Genomic DNA, 20,862 nt, shown 5'->3' with positions numbered 1-20,862 from the left:
TTCTCCTTTATTTACAGACACTCCCTGACCGATCACCATTTCGCCTTCATTTACAGACGCTCCCTGACCGATCACCATTTCTCCTTCATTTACAGACGCTCCCTGATTCGATGAGTCACGAGGTTTGACGCTGACTCTGCGCATGCTCGGAGGCCGCGGGCCGTGTGTTGAGTTTCGAGTCTGATCTAAACCGGAGCCCCCGGAGTGTAGAGAGAGAGAGGAGAATGTTCACTGTTTGATATTCGGGCCCGGGGCCGCACTCGGGGTTTGTGAAGCCCCCGCCCCCTCCCCCGGGGTTTATTAACCCGCTCCCCCCGCCCATCTCTCACCTGTTGCCGACACGATCTCGGCCTCACTCCCCGCCCGCCGCGCATGCTCAGCTCACACTGCCCGGGTGATTGACGGGAGCTCCGGACCAATAGGAAGAGCGGAGAGGGACTGGAGGACCGAGCGGGCGGTTGGTCCTCCAACCAATGGGAGTGTGTGAGGGGCGGGACTTGCGGCACCGAGTGGGCGGGGCTGAGCCCGGATCTCCCTCATTGGCTGAAACTCTGCCTCATTTTGAAAGCTGATTGGTGTGAAACTCTTGGGGAAAACTGGCCCTTTGTGTTGTGGCGAAAAACCGATGGAACCGTGTGGGTGGAGCAAAGATTTCAACATTGGGAATCAAATGGATTAATTCAGGACAGACAGCAGGGATTATTGGAGGGAATAACACAGTGTGGGGATAAAATGCAATGGAGGTTGTGAAGATGGATTGTTAAAAAGTGTTTGAGAAGATGCCGGACAGGAGGCTTGTTGATCAGATTAAAGCTCACGGTATTAAAGGGAGTGGGTCAGTGTGGATGGGAAGTTGGAGAAAGGGCAGAGTGGTGGTTAATGGATGTTTTTCAGACTGTGGGGATGTAAACAGTGGTGTCCCCCAGGGGCAGTGTTGGGACCATTGCTCTTCTCAATACAGAGAAATGACCTGGGCTTGGGTACAAGGGCAGAAGATCAACATTTCCTGACAACACCAAGATAGGGAGCATTATGAACTGTGAAGAGGAATGTTCGCAACTTCAGTGTGGCATCGGAACATTAGGAACAGGAGTAGGCCGTTCAGCCCCTCAAGCCTGTTCCACCATTCAGTGAGATTGTTGTCATTGAGTATGGGGTAGGTTGATATCAGACAGAAGGAGATTGCTGTCAGTAACTGTGGGGTTGATTTATATCAGACAGGATAAGTTTTGTGTCAGTTACTGTGGGGTTGGTTTATATCAGACAGGAGGAGATTGGTATCAGTGACTGAGGGGTTGATTTATATCAGACGGTTTGAGCTTGGTGCCTGTGACTGTGAGGTTGGTTTATATCAGACTGGAGGAGATTGGTATCAGTGACTGTGGGGTTGGTTTATATCAGACAGGATAACATTGGTGTCTGTTACTGTGGGGTTGATTTATATCAGACAGGAGGAGATTGGTATCAGTGACTGTGGGGTTGGTTTATATCAGACAGGATAAATTTGTGTCAGTGACTGTGGGTTTTATTTATCAGACTGGAGGTGATTGGTGTCAGGAACTGGAATTAGCCATTTAGCCCCTGAAGCCCACTCTACCATTCAATTGGATCCGGACTAATCTGTACCACAACTCCATTTACTTGTCTTTGCTCCATATCCCTTGCAACCTTCACACAACACAAATCTATCAATCTCAATATTGAAAATTTCAATCGAGCCCCAGCATCCAGAGCCTTTCGGGGAAGTGAGTTTGTAATTTCCACTCCCCTTTGTGTGAAAAATTGCCACCTTATTTTGCTCATAAATGACCGAGCTCTAATTTTAAGATTATCATGAAGGTGGCAGATGGAGTACAATGTGGGGAAATGTCGAAATTATTCAATTTGGTAGGAAGAATAGAAAAGCAGAATATTTGTAAAAGTTAAGAGACTAAGAAATGACGGTGTTCAGAGGGATTTGGGTGTCCTTGTACACTGATCACAGAAAGTTAACATACAGGTACAGCAAACAATTAGGAAAGCAAATAGTATGCTGGACTTTATTGCAAGTGTGTTGGAAAATAAGAGTAAGTAAGTCTTGCTGCAGTTATATTGGGCTTTGATGAGACCACACCTGGAGTACAGCGCACAGTTTTGGTCTCCTTACCTGAGGAAGGATATACTTGCCTTAGCGGGGGTGCAACGAAGGTTCACTCAATTGATTCCTGGGATGAGAGGATTGTTGTAAGATGAGAGTTTGATAGAATGGCCCTATATTCTCTGGAGTTTAGAAGAATGAGAGATGATCTCATTGAAACGTCTAAAATTCTTAGAGGGCTTGACAGGGTTGATGCTGAGAGGCTGTTTCCCCTGGCTGGAGAGTCTCGAACTAGGGGGCATAGTCTCAGGATAAGGGATCGGCCATTTAGGACTGAGATGAGGAAAAATTTCTTCACTCAGAGGGTTGTGAATATTTGGAGTTCTCTACCCCAGAGGGCTGTGGATGCTCAGTCATTGAGTATATTCAAGAATGAGATCGAGAAAGTTTTGGACTCGGAGGGAATCAAGGAATTGGGCAGGAAAGTGGAGTTAAGGTAGAAGATCAGCCATGTTCTTACTGAATGGCAGAGCAGGCTCGAGGGGCCGTATCCCCACTCCTGTTCCTATTTCTTATGCCCTCTTGTTCTGGATTCCTCCTCCAGAAGAAATCATTTCTCTGTATCTACCTTATTGAATCCCTTTATTATTTTAAACATCTCGACGAGGTCACATCTCAATGTTCTAAACTCATGGGAATAAAAACCAAGTTTATGCCACTTATCCTCCTAAATTAATCATTTTAATCCCGGCATAATTCTGGTGAATCTACACTATATCTTTTCCACGGCCGATTTATCTCTCCTTAGTTTCGGTGCCCAGTTCTCCAAATGGGGTCTGACCAAGGTTCTTCACAACAGAAGCATCACTTCTGTATTCCAACCCCACTCAAGATAAAGATCAACATTAAATTAGACTTGTTGATTATTGTCAAGATTTGCAAGGTATTTGCAAAGGATTCGTGGTGATCTTAGATTTGGGATTTTTCTTTATTCTGTCCACTCAAGGAGTTTGATAACTCCTTTGAATTTAGTGCTGGATCATTGAGCCGTGATGTGTATACTGGTTTGCATTTTGTTAAATACATTTGCTGAGTGAATTTAAATTTAAGACGAGATTTCCAGGCCTGATGCTCTATTCACACATCGAAGGTGAGAGAGATGCTGTGGGACACACGACAATCCAGTTGCTGAAAGTGATTCACAGACTGGGTTATGTGTTATTGATCCTGGTACATTACCGATACCTTCCCTGGATCCCAAGGCTGGAAAAGGCACTCAGGAAGGCCAGGGGAATTGGGACTTGGCCATGAGAGTAATTGAAGGTATGCGAACTGAAATAATCTACAGTGAGAAAGGAGAATAGGCATAATAATCGGTAATTAGGACATCAATTAGTCTCTTATCTTGAATTCAGCAAGTAATTGAACCATTCCGTTTGAAACAAAGTTGATTTATTTGACATTTATCCAGAATATTGAATTTCAGCCCAGTTATAGCGGTTATTAACATCATCAGAAACAAATCCCAACTGCCAGAATGAAGTTCTGCTGCTGAAACCCTCATCCGTGCCTTTGTTTACCTCTGGACTCGACTATTCCAATGCTCTCCAGGCCCGGCCTTCCACTTTACACCCTCCGTAAACTTAAACCCACAATCTCCAGATCAATAATCAGTCGCATTATTCATTGTGTCACTGGCCCAGGCTGTGGAGAACACGGAGTAGCTCCCACTCCCACAGCACTGCGGTATGAGCAGGTACCGAGTCAGCCTCAGTCATGAGCACTGGAATCCACAAGTCCGGGTGTGTCAAAGGTGCACGGTCAACAATCACCAAAGTGAAACATTTTTGCCGCTTCCCTTCGATACCTCAGCTGGTCAAGTGACAAGACTGTCGTGGAAAATAAGATAAAGTCATCCTTACGTCATTTGTTCAATTCCTGCTCGAAGGAGTATGCGTGATTTTGCAATAAGCAGCAGTTAGTTCAAGGTCACTCTCTTAACTTTACAGGCACCTTACAGATTAACATGTTGCCATGAAGGCACAGGACGCCTCTTTTCCTTTCTCAAGCCGCAAAACTTTCTGTGTCTCCCAAACAAGGCTGTTTTGCCTCTGCTTTTGAGCAGCAATACTTCAAAACACTCAGCTCTCGCTTTCAGGTGAAAGAAGTCTTCGATCAGCACCGGACTCCATGAGTCTGAACATGTCAACAGGCGCACGGTGAACAATCACCAAAGACAATTCTGTCTATCGCTTCCCTTCGATAGCTCAGCTGGTAGAGCGGAGGACTGTAGTGAATTAAACAATTAAAGTCATCCTTAGGTCGCTGGTTCAATTCCGGCTCGAAGGAATGAGTGTGCTTTTGGAATAAGCAACAATTACCTCAAGGTCGCTCTCTGAACTTTGCAGGCACCTCCCAGATTAACATGTTGCCACTGAGTCACAGGACACCTCTTTTCCTTTCTCAAACCTGAAAGCTTTCTGTGTCTGCCCGAGCACGGTTGTTTCACTCGGGCATTTGCCTCTTGCTCGCCAGCAGGGAGTGCCTTTGAGCAGCAACACTTCAAATCGCCCTCAATTTCAGGCAAAAAGGTCTTCGATCAGTCAGTCAGTCAGGGCTCACGCTGCTCCCTCAGGCTCGGGCGGCTGTTGCTTTCCAGTGACCTCGTCTTCCTTCCGCAGGCTCGGGCTCTTCTCAGCATCATTCATGATTACTGTGGCTTACCGTTCTGCTGTTCCTCACTTGCTGATGCTCGATACCGCCGATTGGAGCAAAGTATTTAATATATTCAGGGAGCGGCAACCCAAGGCAAGATTTCTCTTCTGGTCGTGGAGCAGCTTGGAGGCGAGTGCGAGGCGGGAACTGTGAAGGGCGATTTACAAACAGCAAACGAGGAATGAGCTCAACTGGCAGAGTGGTCACTTGGCATGTGAGAAGTAGTGGGATCATTGATTATATTCTCCACTCACCGATTGTCTTGGTGCAATTATACAGAAACAAGAGTGTTGTCATTGAGTCCATAGCCCATGAACTTCCTAAACTTCACTGTGTGTTTGGGTACAGAGAGGTCAAGGGGCAGCAAATCTTTTGATGTGCTGCAGTCAGCAAAAGCTCTTGATTTTGCTCTGCAGCAAAGATGGAAAGATGAGGTGAGAGATGGAAAAAAAAGCATCGTAATCCTTAATGCCTTCTCTGAAGATTGAATTCAGGACCTTCAGATTATGACACTGATGCACTGCTTGCTGGCACTGAGAAGGCACTTATCAGGTCTGGAGCCAGGCAGCACCAGCAAGTAGGACAGCTTGCAAGGTATTGGCAGCCATAAAATAATGCACAGTTTGCAAAAAAAATGCAAGCCAAGTATGAATTGAGCTTACAATCTTTTGATCTGTAATCAGATGCGTTATCCATTGCACCACTAACCCCTGTTATAGTGAGTAAGTAGCAGTGGGAGGCAGTGGGCATGGCAGAGGTACTAAATAAATACTTTGCATCTGTCTTCACCAAGGAAGAAGATGCTGCCAGAGTGACAGTAAAGGAAGATGTCGTTGAGATACTGGATTGGCTAAAAATTCATAAAGAGGAGGTACTTGAAAGGCTGGCTGTACTTAAAGTAGAAACCTCACCTGGTCCGGATGGGATGCATCCTATGTTGCTGAGGGAAGTAACAGTGGAAATTGCAGAGGTACTGGCCATAATCTTCCAAACATCCCTAGGTATGGGGGTGATGCCAGAGGACTGGAGAATTGCAAATGTTACACCATTGCTCTAGAAAGGGTGAAAGATAAAACCCAGCAACTACAGACCAGTCAATTTAACCTCGGGAGTGGGGAAAGTTCTAGCAACGATAATCCGGGATAGAATTAGCAGTCACTTGGACAAGGATTAGGGAAAGCCAGCACGGATTTGTTAAAGGCAAATCGTGTTTACCTAACTTGATACAGTTTTTTGATAAGGTAACAGAGAGGGTCGACGAGGACAATTCGGTTGATGTGGTGTGTATGGACTTTCAAAAGGCGTTTGATATAGTGCCGCATAATGGGCTTGTCATCAAGATTGAAACCCATGGAATCAAAGGGGCAGTAGCAGCATTGATACAGAATTGGCTGAATAACATGAAGCAGAGAGTCGTGGTGAATGACTGATTTTCGGAATGGAGGGAGGTATACAGTGCTGTTCCCCAGGGGTCGATTCTGGGACCACTGCTTTTCTTGATATATATTCCTGACTTGTTCTGGATTCCCCCTCCAGAAGAAATAATTTCTCTGTATCTACCTTATTGTGTACCTTTATTATTTTAAACACCTCAGTGAGATCACATCTCAATGTTCCAAACTCATGGGAATAAAAACCAAGTTCATGCCACCTATCCACACAATTTAATCTATTTAACCCTGGCATCATTCTGGTGAATCTGCACTGTATCTTTCCCAAGGCCGATTTATCTCTCTCTCGGTTCAGTGCCCAGTTCTCCAGATGGGGTCTGACCAAGGTTCGTTCCAACTGAAACATCACTTCTGTATTCCAACCCCACTCAAGATAAAGATCAACATTCAATTAGACTTGTTGATTATTGTCCAGATTTGTGAGGTATTTGCAAAGGATTCGAGGGAATCTTAGAGTTGGGATTTTTCTTTATTCTGTCCACTCAAGGAGTTTGATAACAGACTTACTCCTTTGAATTTAGTGCTGGATTATTGAGCCGTGATGCATTTACTTGTTTGTATTTTGTTAAATACATTTGCTGAGTGTATTTAAATTTAAGCCGGGATTCCCAGGCCTGATGCTCTATTCACACATCGAAGGTGAGAGAGATGCTGTGGGACACACGATAAGTCCAGTAGCTGAAAGTGATTCACAGACTGGGTTTTGTGTTTAGTGATCCCGGGTACATTACCGATACCTTCCCTGGATCCCAAGGCTGGGAGAGGCACTCGGGAAGGTCTGGGGAACTGGGACTTGGCCATGAGAGTAATTGAAGGTATGAGAACTGAAATAATCTACAGTGAGAAAGGAGAAAAGGCATAATAATCGGTAATTAGGACATCAATTAGTCTCTTATCTTGAATTCAGCAAGTAATTGAACCATTCCGTTTGAAACAAAGTTGATTTATTTGACATAGATCCAGAATATTGAATTTCAGCCCAGTTATAGCGGTTATTAACATCAGCAGAAACAAATCCCAACTGCCAGAATGAAGTTCTGCTGCTGAAACCCTCATCCGTGCCTTTGTTTGCTTTTAGACTCGACTATTCCAATGCTCTCCAGGCCCGGCCTTCCACTTTACACCCTCCGTAAACTTGAACCCACAATCTCCAGATCAATGATCAGTCACATTATTCATTGTGTCACTGACCCAGACTGTGGAGAACACAGAGCAGCTCACACTCCCACAGCACTGCGGTATGAGCAGGTACCGAGTCAGCCTCAGTCATGAGCACTGGAATCCACGAGTCCGGGTGTGTCAAAGGAGCACGGTGAACAATCACCAAAGTGAAACATTTTTGCCGCTTCCCTTCGATATCTCAGCTGGTAGCGCGACAAGACTGTCGTGGAAAATAAGATAAAGTCATCCTTACGTCATTTGTTCAATTCCTGCTCGAAGGAGTATGCGTGATTTTGCAATAAGCAGCAGTTAGTTCAAGGTCGCTCTCTTAACTTTACAGGCACCTTACAGATTAACATGTTGCCATGAAGGCACAGGACGCCTCTTTTCCTTTCTCAAGCCGCAAAACTTTTTGTGTCTGCCCAAACAAGGCTGTTTTGCCTCTGCTCACCAGCAGGGAGTGCTTTTGAGCAGCAATACTTCAAAACACTCAGCTCTCGCTTTCAGGTGAAAGAAGGCTTCGATCAGCACTGGAGTCCATGAGTCTGAACATGTCAACAGGCGCACGGTAAATAATCACCACAGACATCAATTTTTATTACTTCCCTTCGATAGCTCAGCTGGTAGAGCGGAGGACTGTAGTGAATTAAACAATTGAAGTAATCCTTAGGTCGCTGGTTCAATTCCGGCTCGAAGGAGTGAGTGTGCTTTTGGAATAAGCAGCAATTAACTCAAGGTCGCTCAATTGAACTTCACAGGCACCTCCCAGATTAACATGTTGCCACTGAGTCACAGGACACCACTTTTCCTTTCTCAAACCTGAAAGCTTTCTGTTTCTGCCCAAGCACGGCTGTTTCACTCGAGCATTTCCCTCTGCTCACCAGCAGGGAGTGCCTTTGAGCAGCAACACTTCAAATCGCCCTCAATTTCAGGCAAAAAGATCTTCGATCAGTCAGTCAGTCAGGCCTCACGCTGCTCCCTCCAGCTCGGGCGGCTGTTGCTTTCCGGTGACCTCGTCTTCCTTCCGCAGGCTCGGGCTCTTCTCAGCATCTTTTCATGATTACTGTGGCTTCCCGTTCTGCTGTTCCTCACTTGCTGATGCTCGATACCGCTGATTGGAGCAAAGTATTTCATATATTCAGGGAGCGGCAACCCAAGGCAAGATTTCTCTGCTGGTCGTGGAGCAGCTTGGAGGCGAGTGCGAGGCGGGAACTGTGAAGGGCGATTTACAAACAGCAAACGAGGAATTAGCTCAACTGGTAAAGCTGTCACTTAGCATGTGAGAAGTAGTGGGATCATTGATTATATTCTCCACTCACCGTTTGTCTTGGTGCAATTATACAGAAACAAGAGTGTTGTCAGTGATTCCATAGCCCATGTATTTCCTAAACTTCGCTGTGTGTTTGGGTACAGAGAGGTCAAGGGGCAGCAAATCTTTTGATGTGCTGCAGCAAGCAAAAGTTCTTGATTTTGCTCTGCAGCAAAGATGGAAAGATGAGGTGAGAGATGGAAAAAAAAAGCTTCGTAATCCTTGATGTCTTCTGTGAAGATTGAATTCAGGACTTTCAAATTATGACACTGATGCACTGCTTGCTGCACTAAGAAGGCACTTACCAGGTATGCAGCCCGGCAGCACCAGCATGTAGGACAGCTTACAAGGTATTGAAGGCCATAAAATAATGCACAGTTTGCAAAAAAAAAATCCAAGCCTAATTGAAGTCGAACTTATAATCTTGTGATTTTTAGTCAAATGGCCCAGGATAGAGTGAGCAAGTAGCAATAGGAGGCAGTGGGCATGGCGGAGGCACTAAATAAATACTTTGCATCTGTCTTTACCAAGGAAGAAAATGCTGCCAAAGTGTCAGTAAAGGAAGATGTCGTTGAGATACTGGATTGGCGAAAAAATCATAAAGAGGAGGTACTTGAAAGGCTGTCTGTACTTAAAGTAGAAACGTCACCTGGTCCGGATGGGGTGCATCCTACTTTGCTGGGGGAAGTAACGGTGGAAATTGCAGAGGTACTGGCCATAATCTTCCAAACATCCCTTGGTATGGGGGTGATGCCAGAGGACTGGAGAATTGCAAATGTTACATTCTTGTTCAAGAAAGGGTGAATGATAAAACCCAGCATCTACAGACCAGTCAGTTTAACCTCGGTAGTGGGGAAAGTTCTAGCAACGATAATCCGGGATAGAATGAGCAGTCACTTGGACAAGGATTAGGGAAAGCCAGCACGGATTTGTTAAAGGCAAATCGTGTTTAACTAACTTGATACAGTTTTTTGACAAGGTAACAGAGAGGGTCGATGAGGACCATTCGGTTGATGTGGTGTTTGATACAGTGCCGAATAATAGGCTTGTCATCAAGATTGAAGCCCATGGAATAAAAGGGGCAGTAGCAGCATTGATACAGAATTGGCTGAATAACATGAAGCAGAGAGTAGTGGTGAATGACTGATTTTCGGAATGGAGGGAGGTATACAGTGGTGTTCCCCAGGGGTCGGTGCTGTGACTACTGCTATTCTTGATATATATTACTGACTTGTTCTGGATTCCCCCTCCAGAAGAAATAATTTCTCTGTATCTACCTTATTGTATACCTTTATTATTTTAAACACCTCAGTGAGATCACATCTCAATGTTCCAAACTCATGGGAATAAAAACCAAGTTCATGCCACCTATCCTCATAATTTAATCCTTTTAACCCCGGCATCATTCTGGTGAATCTGCACTGTATCTTTCCCAAGGCCGATGGATCTCTCTCTCGGTTCAGTGCCCAGTTCTTCAGATGGGGTCTGACCGAGGTTCTTTGCAACTGAAGCATCACTTCTGTATTCCAACCCCACTCAAGATAAAGGTAAACATTAAATTAGACTTGTTGATTATTGTCAAGATTTGTAAGGTATTTGCAAAGGATTCGAGGGAATCTTAGAGTTGGGATTTTTCTTTATTCTGTCCACTCAAGGAGTTTGATAACAGACTTACTCCTTTGAATTTAGTGCTGGATTATTGGTCCGTGATGTGTTTACTTGTTTGTATTTTGTTAAATGCATTTGATGAGTGTATTTAAATTGAAGACGAGATTTCCAGGCCTGATGCTCTATTCACGCATTGAAGGTGAGAGAGATGCTGTGGGACACACGATAAGTCCAGTAGCTGAAAGTGATTCACAGACTGGGTTTTGTGTTTAGTGATCCCGGGTACATTACCGATACCTTCCATGGATCTGAAGGCTGGATAAGGCAATCAGGAAGGACCGGGGAACTGGGACTTGGCCATGAGAGTAATTGAAGGTATGCGAGCTGAAATAATCTGCAGTGAGAAAGGAGAATAGGCATAATAATCGGTAATTAGGACATCAATTAGTCTCTTATCTTGAATTCAGCAAGTAATTGAACCATTCCGTTTGAAACAAAGTTGATTTATTTGACATAGATCCAGAATATTGAATTTCAGCCCAGTTATAGCGGTTATTAACATCAGCAGAAACAAATCCCAACTGCCAGAATGAAGTTCTGCTGCTGAAACCCTCATCCGTGCCTTTGTTTGCTTCTAGACTCGACTATTCCAATGCTCTCCAGGCCCGGCCTTCCACTTGACACCCTCCGTAAACTTAAACCCACAATCTCCAGATCAATAATCAGTCACATTATTCATTGTGTCACTGGCCCAGGCTGTGGAGAACACAGAGCAGCTCACACTCCCACAGCGCTGCGGTATGAGCAGGTACCGAGTCAGCCTCAGTCATGAGCACTGGAATCCACGAGTCCGGGTGTGTCAAAGGTGCACGGTGAACAATCACCAAAGTGAAACATTTTTGCCGCTTCCCTTCGATATCTCAGCTGGTAGCGCGACAAGACTGTCGTGGAAAATAAGATAAAGTCATCCTTACGTCATTTGTTCAATTCCTGCTCGAAGGAGTATGCGTGATTTTGCAATAAGCAGCAGTTAGTTCAAGGTCGCTCTCTTAACTTTACAGGCACCTTACAGATTAACATGTTGCCATGAAGGCACAGGACGCCTCTTTTCCTTTCTCAAGCCGCAAAACTTTTTGTGTCTGCCCAAACAAGGCTGTTTTGCCTCTGCTCACCAGCAGGGAGTGCTTTTGAGCAGCAATACTTCAAAACACTCAGCTCTCGCTTTCAGGTGAAAGAAGTCTTCGATCAGCACTGGAGTCCATGAGTCTGAACATGTCAACAGGCGCACGGTGAATAATCACCACAGACATCAATTTTTATCACTTCCCTTCGATAGCTCAGCTGGTAGAGCGGAGGACTGTAGTGAATTAAACAATTGAAGTAATCCTTAGGTCGCTGGTTCAATTCCGGCTCGAAGGAGTGAGTGTGCTTTTGGAATAAGTAGCAATTACCTCAAGGTCGCTCTTTGAACTTGACAGGCACCTCCCAGATTAACATGTTGCCACTGAGTCACAGGACACCACTTTTCCTTTCTCAAACCTGAAAGCTTTCCGTTTCTGCCCAAGCACGGCTGTTTCACTCGAGCATTTGCCTCTGCTCACCAGCAGGGAGTGCCTTTGAGCAGCAACACTTCAAATCATAAGAACAGAAGAAATTGGAGCAGGAGTCGGCCAATCGGCCCCTCGAGCCTGCTCCGCCATTCAATAAGATCATGGCTGATCTGATCCCAACCACAAATCTAAAGAACACAAGAAGTCGGAGCAGGACCCGGCCACATAGCCCCTGGGCCCTCTCCGCCACCCACAGGGCATTGACCGATCCGAACTCAGCTTCATGTCCAATTTCCTGCCCGCTCCCCATAACCCCTAATTCCCTTTACTTCTAGGAAACTGTCTATTTCTGTTTTAAATTTATCTAATGATGTCGCTTCCACAGCTTCCTGGGGCAGCAAATTCCACAGACCTACCACCCTCTGAGTGAAGAAGTTTCTCCTCATCTCAGTTTTGAAAGAGCAGCCCCTTATTCTAAGATTATGCCCCCTAGTTCTAGTTTCACCCATCTTTGGGAACATCCTTACTGCATCCACCCGATCAAGACCCTTCACAATCTTATATGTTTCAATAAGATCGCCTCTCATTCTTCTGAACTCCAATGAGTAGAGTCCCAATCTACTCAACCTCTCCTCATATGTCCGCCCCCTCATCCCCGGGATTAACCGAGTGAACCTTCTTTGTACTGCCTCGAGAGCAAGTATGTCTTTTCTTAAGTATGGAGACCAAAACTGTATGCAGTATTCCAGGTGCGGTCTCACCAATACCTTATATAACTGCAGCAATACCTCCTTGTTTTTATATTCTATCCCCCTAGCAATAAAAGCCAACATTCCGTTGGCTTTCTTGATCACCTGCTGCACCTGCATACCAACTTTTTGATTTTCTTGCACTAGGACCCCCAGATCCCTTTGTACTGCAGTACTTTCCAGTCTCTCGCCATTAAGAAAATAACTTGCTCTCTGATTTTTCCTGCCAAAGTGCATAACCTCACATTTTCCAATATTATATTGCATCTGCCAAATCTCCGCCCACTCACCCAGCCTGTCTATATCCCCTTGCAGGTTTTTTATGTCCTCCTCACTCTCTACTTTCCCTCCCATCTTTGTATCATCTGCAAATTTTGATATGTTGCACTCGGTCCCCTCCTCCAAATCGTTAATATAGATTGTAAAGAGTTGGGGACCCAGCACCGACCCCTGTGGAACACCACTGGTTACTGGTTGCCAGTCCGAAAATGAACCATTTATCCCAACTCTCTGCTTCCTGTTCGATAACCAATCCTCCACCCATGCCAGAATATTACCCCCAATCCTGTGATTTTTTATCTTAAGTAATAATCTTTTATGTGGCACCTTGTCGAATGCCTTCTGGAAGTCTAAATACACTACGTCCACTGGTTCCCCTTTATCCACCCTATACGTTATATCCTCGAAGAACTCAAGCAAATTTGTCAGACATGACTTCCCCTTCATAAAGCCATGCTGACTTTGTCCTATTAAATTATGCCTATCTAAATGTTCCGTTACTGTCTCCTTAATAATAGACTCCAAACTTTTACCCACCACAGATGTTAAGCTAACTGGCCTATAATTTCCAGCCTTCTGCCTACTACACTTTTTAAATAACGGTGTTACATTAGCAGTTTTCCAATCTGCCGGGACCTCTCCTGAGTCCAGGGAATTTTGGAAAACTATCACCAAAGCATCCACAATCCCTACTGCCACTTCCCTCAATACCCTCGGATGGAAGCCATCAGGTCCAGGGAATTTATCCGCCTTGAGTCCCATTATTTTACTGAGTACCATCTCTTGAGTGATTTTAATCGTATTTAGCTCCTCCCCCCCGAGAGTCCCCTGTTTGTCCAGTGTTGGGATATTCTTAGTGTCCTCTACTGTAAAGACTGAAACAAAATATTTGTTCAGCATTTTTGCCATCTCCATGTTTCCCACCATTAATTTCCCGGTCTCATCCTCTAAGGGACCTATGTTTGCCTTAGCCACCCTTTTTCTTTTTATATAACTATAGAAACTCTTGCTATCTGTTTTTATATTTTTTGCTAATTTCTTTTCATAATCTAACTTCCCTTTCTTAATCAATCCTTTAGTTACTTTTTGCTGTCTTTTGAAGAATTCCCAATCTTCTATCCTCCCACTAAGTTTGGCTACCTTATATGTCCTTGTTTTTAGTCGGATACTATCCTTGATTTCTTTACTTAGCCACGGGTGGCTGTCATTCCTTTTACACCCTTTTTTCCTCAGTGGAATATATTTATTTTGAAAGTTGTAAAATAACTCCCTAAATGAACACCACTGCTTATGTACCGTCTTACCCTTTAATCTATTTTCCCAGTCCACTTTAATCAATTCCGCTCTCATACCATCATAGTCTCCTTTATTCAAGCTAAGTATGCTTGTTTGAGAATCAACCTTCTCACCCTCTAATTGGATATGGAATTCAACCATGTTGTGGTCGCTCGTTCCAAGGGGATCCTTAACTAGGACATTATTAATTAATCCTGACTCATTACACAGGACCAGGTCCAAGGTTGCCTGCCCCCTTGTAGGATCAGTTACATACTGCTCAAGAAATCCATCCCTGATGCACTCACTGAACTCGTCCTCAAGGCTGCTCTGCCCAATTTGATTTGTCCAGTTAATATGATAATTAAAATCCCCCATAATTATGGCTGTTCCCTTATTACATGCCCCGACTATCTCCTGATTAATACTTCTTCCAGCAGAGTTGCAACTATTAGGAGGCCTATATACTACGCCCACTAATGTTTTTTTTTCCCTTATTATTCCTTATCTCCACCCAAACTGTTTCATTATCTTGATGCTTTGTCCCAATATCATTTCTCTGTATTACAGTGATTCCTTCCTTTATTAACATAGCCACCCCACCTCCCCTTCCTTCCTGCCTGTCCTTCCTGATTGTTAAATACCCTGGCATATTTAATTCCCAGTCGTTGTCACCCTGCAGCCATGTTTCTGTAATGGCCACAAGATCATACCCATACGTAGTTATTTGTGCCGTTAACTCGTCCATTTTATTACGAATGCTACGTGCATTCAGATAAAGAACTTTCAAATCTGTTTTGTGACGCTTAGTTCCTGCTTTTTCCTTTTATAACACTTTACCTATTACTCCATACCTTCTGTCCCTTCCTGTTACGCTTTCCTCTCTCTCCCTGCTCAGGTTCGCAACCCCCTGCCACTTTAGTTTAAACCCTCCCCAACAGCACTAGCAAACACTCCTCCTAGGACAGCGGTCCCGGCCCTGCCCAGGTGCAGACCATCCGGTTTGTACTGGTCCCACCTCACCCAGAACCGTTTCCAGTGTCCCAGGAATTTGAATCCCTCCCCCTTGCACCATTCCTCTAGCCACGTATTCATTTGAAATATCCTCCTATTTCTACTCTGACTAGCACGTGGCACTGGCAGCAATCCTGAGATTACTACCTTTGAGGTCCTATTTTTTAATTTACCTCCTAACTCCCTATATTCTGCTTTTAGGACCTCATCCCCTTTTTTACCTATATCGTTGGTACCTATGTGCACCACGACAGCTGGCTGTTCGCCCTCCCCCTCCAAAATGTTCTGTAGCCGCTCCGAGACATCCTTGATCCTTGCACCAGGGAGGCAACACACCATCCTGGAGTCTCGGTTGCGGCCGCAGAAACGCCTGTCTATTCCCCTTACAATTGAGTCCCCTATCACTATAGCTCTGCCACTCTTTTTCCTCCCAGCCTGTGCAGCAGAGCTACCCGTGGTGCCAGGAAGTTGGCTGCTGCTGCCTTCCCCTGATAAGTCATCCCCCCCAACAGCATCCAAAGTGGCATATCTGTTTGAGAGGGGGATGGACACAGGGGACCCCTGCACTACCTGCCTGCATCTCTTACTCTTCCTGGTGGTCACCCATTCACTTCCTGCCTGTATACCCTTTACCTGCGGTGTGACCAACTCGCTAAACGTGCTATCCACGAGTTTCTCTGCATCGCGGATGCTCCACAGTGAGTCCACCCGCAGCTCCAGCTCCGAGATACGATCGGTCAGTAGCTGCAGGTGGACACACTTCCCGCACACATGGTCGGCAGGGACACTGGTAGTGTCCATGACTTCCCACATCTTGCAGGAGGAGCATATCACTGGTGCGAGGTCTGCTGCCATGACTTGCCTTAGCTGAGTTACCCCTTTTAAATTACGTTGAAATTAGAAAATGTTAACTATACTAGGGACCGAGGTTCACTAAAAAAAAAAAAAAAAAACACTATCTGCTATAATCGCCCTCAATTTCAGGCAAAAAGTTCTTCGATCAGTCAGTCAGTCAGTCAGGGCTCACGCTGCTCCCTCAAGCTCGGGCGGCTGTTGCTTTCCAGTGACCTCATCTTCCTTCCGCAGGCTCGGGCTCTTCTCAGCATCATTCATGATTACTGTGGCTTCCCGTTCTGCTGTTCCTCACTTGCTGATGCGCGATACCGCTGATTGGAGCAAAGTATTTCATATATTCAGGGAGCGGCAACCCAAGGCAAGATTTCTCTGCTGGTCGTGGAGCAGCTTGGAGGCGAGTGCGAGGCGGGAACTGTGAAGGGCGATTTACAAACAGCAAACGAGGAATTAGCTCAACTGGTAAAGCTGTCACTTAGCATGTGAGAAGTAGTGGGATCATTGATTATATTCTCCACTCACCGTTTGTCTTGGTGCAATTCCACAGAAACAAGAGTGTTGTCAGTGATTCCATAGCCCATGTATTTCCTAAACTTCGCTGTGTGTTTGAGGACAGAGAGGTCAAGGGGCAGCAAATCTTTTGATGTGCTGCAGCAAGCAAAAGTTCTTGATTTTGCTCTGCAGCAAAGATGGAAAGATGAGGTGAGAGATGGAAAAAAAAGCTTCGTATTCCTTGATGTCTTCTATGAAGATTGAATTCAGGACTTTCAAATTATGACACTGATGCACTGCTTGCTGCACTAAGAAGGCACTTACCAGGTATGCAGCCCGGCAGCACCAGCAAGTAGGACAGCTTACAAGGTATTGAAGGCCATAAAATAATGCACAGTTTGCAAAAAAAAAATCCAAGCCTAATTGGAGTCGAACTTATAATCTTGTGATTTTTAGTCAAATGCGTTATCCATTGCACCACTGGCCCAGGATAGAGTGAGCAAGTAGCAATAGGAGGCAGTGGGCATGGCGGAGGCACTAAATAAATACTTTGCATCTGTCTTTACCAAGGAAGAAAATGCTGCCAAATTGTCAGTAAAGGAAGATGTCGTTGAGATACTGGATTGGCGAAAAATTCATAAAGAGGAGGTACTTGAAAGGCTGTCTGTACTTAAAGTAGAAACGTAACCTGGTCCGGATGGGATGCATCCTACTTTGCTGTGGGAAGTAACGGTGGAAATTGCAGAGGTACTGGCCATAATCTTCCAAACATCCCTTGGTATGGGGGTGATGCCAGAGGACTGGAGAATTGCAAATGTTACATTCTTGTTCAAGAAAGGGTGAATGATAAAACCCAGCATCTACAGACCAGTCAGTTTAACCTCGGTAGTGGTAAAGTTCTTGCAACGATAATCCGGGATAGAATTAGCAGTCACTTGGACAAGGATTAGGGAAAGCCAGCACGGATTTGTTAAAGGCAAATCGTGTTTAACTAACTTGATACAGTTTTTTGACAAGGTAACAGAGAGGGTCGATGAGGACCATTCGGTTGATGTGGTGTGTATGGACTTTCAAAAGGCGTTTGATACAGTGCCGCATAATAGGCTTGTCATCAAGATTGAAGCCCATGGAATAAAAGGGGCAGTAGCAGCATTGATACAGAATTGGCTGAATAACATGAAGCAGAGTGTAGTGGTGAATGACTGATTTTCGGAATGGAGGGAGGTATACAGGGGTCGATTCTGGGACCACTGCTTTTCTTGATAATATTGCTGACTTGTTCTGGATTCCCCCTCCAGAAGAAATAATTTCTCTGTATCTACCTTATTGTATACCTTTATTATTTTAAACACCTCAGTGAGATCACATCTCAATGTTCCAAACTCATGGGAATAAAAACCAAGTTCATGCCACCTATCCTCATAATTTAATCCTTTTAACCCCGGCATCATTCTGGTGAATCTGCACTGTATCTTTCCCAAGGCCGATTGATCTCTCTCTCGGTTCAGTGCCCAGTTCTCCAGATGGGGTCTGACCAAGGTTCTTTGCAACTGAAGCATCACTTCTGTATTCCAACCCCACTCAAGATAAAGGTCAACATTAAATTAGACTTGTTGATTATTGTCAAGATTTGTAAGGTATTTGCAAAGGATTCGAGGGAATCTTAGAGTTGGGATTTTTCTTTATTCTGTCCACTCAAGGAGTTTGATAACAGACTTACTCCTTTGAATTTAGTGCTGGATTATTGGTCCGTGATGTGTTTACTTGTTTGTATTTTGTTCAATGCATTTGATGAGTGTATTTAAATTGAAGACGAGATTTCCAGGCCTGATGCTCTATTCACGCATTGAAGGTGAGAGAGATGCTGTGGGACACACGATAAGTCCAGTAGCTGAAAGTGATTCACAGACTGGGTTTTGTGTTTAGTGATCCCGGGTACATTACCGATACCTTCCATGGATCTGAAGGCTGGATAAGGCAATCAGGAAGGACCGGGGAACTGGGACTTGGCCATGAGAGTAATTGAAGGTATGCGAGCTGAAATAATCTGCAGTGAGAAAGGAGAATAGGCATAATAATCGGTAATTAGGACATCAATTAGTCTCTTATCTTGAATTCAGCAAGTAATTGAACCATTCCGTTTGAAACAAAGTTGATTTATTTGACATAGATCCAGAATATTGAATTTCAGCCCAGTTATAGCGGTTATTAACATCAGCAGAAACAAATCCCAACTGCCAGAATGAAGTTCTGCTGCTGAAACCCTCATCCGTGCCTTTGTTTGCTTCTAGACTCGACTATTCCAATGCTCTCCAGGCCCGGCCTTCCACTTGACACCCTCCGTAAACTTAAACCCACAATCTCCAGATCAATAATCAGTCACATTATTCATTGTGTCACTGGCCCAGGCTGTGGAGAACACAGAGCAGCTCACACTCCCACAGCGCTGCGGTATGAGCAGGTACCGAGTCAGCCTCAGTCATGAGCACTGGAATCCACGAGTCCGGGTGTGTCAAAGGTGCACGGTGAACAATCACCAAAGTGAAATATTTTTGCCGCTTCCCTTCGATATCTCAGCTGGTAGCGCGACAAGACTGTCGTGGAAAATAAGATAAAGTCATCCTTACGTCATTTGTTCAATTCCTGCTCGAAGGAGTATGCGTGATTTTGCAATAAGCAGCAGTTAGTTCAAGGTCACTCTCTTAACTTTACACGCAACGTGCAGATTAACATGTTGCCATGAAGGCACAGGACGCCTCTTTTCCTTTCTCAAACTTTAAAACTTTCTGTGTCTGCCCAAACACGGCTGTTTTGCCTCTGCTCACCAGCAGGGAGTGCTTTTGAGCAGCAATACTTCAAAACACTCAGCTCTCACTTTCAGGCAAAAGATGTCTTCGATCAGCTCCGGACTCCACGAGTCTGAACATGTCAACAGGCGCACGGTGAACAATCACCAAAGACAATTTTTTGTATCACTTCCCTGGGATAGCTCAGCTGGTAGAGCGGAGGACTGTAATGAATTAAACAATTGAAGTAATCCTTAGGTCGCTGGTTCAATTCCGGCTCGAAGGAGTGAGTGTCCTTTTGGAATAAGCAGCAATTACCTCAAGGTCGCTCTCTGAACTTTAACGGCAGTTTACAGATTAACATGTTGCCACTGAGTCACAGGACACCACTTTTCCTTTCTCAAACCTGAAAGCTTTCTGTGTGTGCCCGAGCACGGCTGTTTCACTCGAGTATTTCCCTCTGCTCACCAGCAGGGAGTGCCTTTGAGCAGCAACACTTCAAATCGCCCTCAATTTCAGGCAAAAAGGTCTTCGATCAGTCAGTCAGACAGGGCTGACGCTGCTCCCTCAAGCTCGGGCGGCCGTTGCTTTCCGGTGACCTCGTCTTCCTTCCTCGGGCTCTTCTCAGCATCATTCATGATTACTGCGGCTTCCCGTTCTGCTGTTCCTCACTTGCTGATGCTCGATAACGCCGATTGGAGCAAAGTATTTAATATATTCAAGGAGCGGCAACCCAAATCAAGATTTCTCTGCTGGTCGTGGAGCAGCTTGGAGGCGAGTGCGAGGCGGGAACTGTGAAGGACGATTTACAAACAGCAAACGAGGAATTAGCTCAACTGGTAAAGCTGTCACTTAGCATGTGAGAAGTAGTGGGATCATTTATTATATTCTCCACTCACCGATTGTCTTGGTGCAATTATACAGAAAGAAGAGTGTTGTCAGCGAGTCCATAGCCCATCTACTTCCTAAACTTTACTGTGTGTTTGAGTACAGAGAGGTCAAGGGGCAGAACATCTTTTGATGGGCTGCAGTCAGCAAAAGTTCTTGATTTTGCTCTGCACCAAAGATGGAAAGATGAGGTGAGAGATGGAAAAAAAGCTTTGTAATCCTTGATGCCTTCTCTGAAGATTGAATTCAGGACCTTCAGATTATGACACTGATGCACTGCTTGCTGCACTAAGAAGGCACTTACCAGGTCTGGAGCCAGGCAGCACCACCAAGTTGGACAGTTTGCAAGGTATTGAAAGCAATAAAATAATGTACAGTTTGCAAAAAAATTCCCAAACCAAGTAGGAATCGAACCTCTTGTTTTCTAATCCATAATCATATGCGTTATCCATTGCACCACTAGTCACAATTATAGTGAGGAAGTAGCATTGTGAGGCAGTGAGCATGGCAGAGGTACTAAATAAATACTTTCCATCTGTCTTCACCATGGAAGAAGATGCTGCCAGAATGTCAGTAAAGGAAGATGTCGTTGAGATACTGGATTGGCTAAAAATTCATAAAGAGGAGGTACTTGAAAGGCTGGCTGTACTTAAAGT

At 44.8% G+C, this 20,862-nt stretch overlaps 4 non-coding genes across 4 annotated transcripts; all 4 read left to right on the top strand.

Moving 5' to 3' along the window:
* The first annotated feature begins 4,333 nt into the window (after window positions 1–4,333).
* Window positions 4,334–4,426, top strand: trnay-gua (transfer RNA tyrosine (anticodon GUA)). The gene is made up of 2 exons: window positions 4,334–4,370; window positions 4,391–4,426. It is a non-coding gene; the product is annotated as a tRNA-Tyr (tRNA).
* A 3,583-nt stretch (window positions 4,427–8,009) lies between these two features.
* Window positions 8,010–8,102, top strand: trnay-gua (transfer RNA tyrosine (anticodon GUA)). The gene is made up of 2 exons: window positions 8,010–8,046; window positions 8,067–8,102. It is a non-coding gene; the product is annotated as a tRNA-Tyr (tRNA).
* Window positions 8,103–11,647: 3,545 nt separating this feature from the next.
* Window positions 11,648–11,740, top strand: trnay-gua (transfer RNA tyrosine (anticodon GUA)). The gene is made up of 2 exons: window positions 11,648–11,684; window positions 11,705–11,740. It is a non-coding gene; the product is annotated as a tRNA-Tyr (tRNA).
* A 7,771-nt stretch (window positions 11,741–19,511) lies between these two features.
* trnay-gua (transfer RNA tyrosine (anticodon GUA)) lies at window positions 19,512–19,604 on the top strand. The gene is made up of 2 exons: window positions 19,512–19,548; window positions 19,569–19,604. It is a non-coding gene; the product is annotated as a tRNA-Tyr (tRNA).
* The last annotated feature ends 1,258 nt before the right edge of the window (window positions 19,605–20,862 follow it).

The sequence above is a fragment of the Heptranchias perlo genome, chromosome 20, assembly GCF_035084215.1.
Source record: "Heptranchias perlo isolate sHepPer1 chromosome 20, sHepPer1.hap1, whole genome shotgun sequence".
In the NCBI taxonomy this organism is placed as follows: domain Eukaryota; kingdom Metazoa; phylum Chordata; class Chondrichthyes; order Hexanchiformes; family Hexanchidae; genus Heptranchias; species Heptranchias perlo.
Note: the sequence above shows the minus strand (reverse complement) of the source record. Positions and strands in the feature narration are given on the sequence as shown.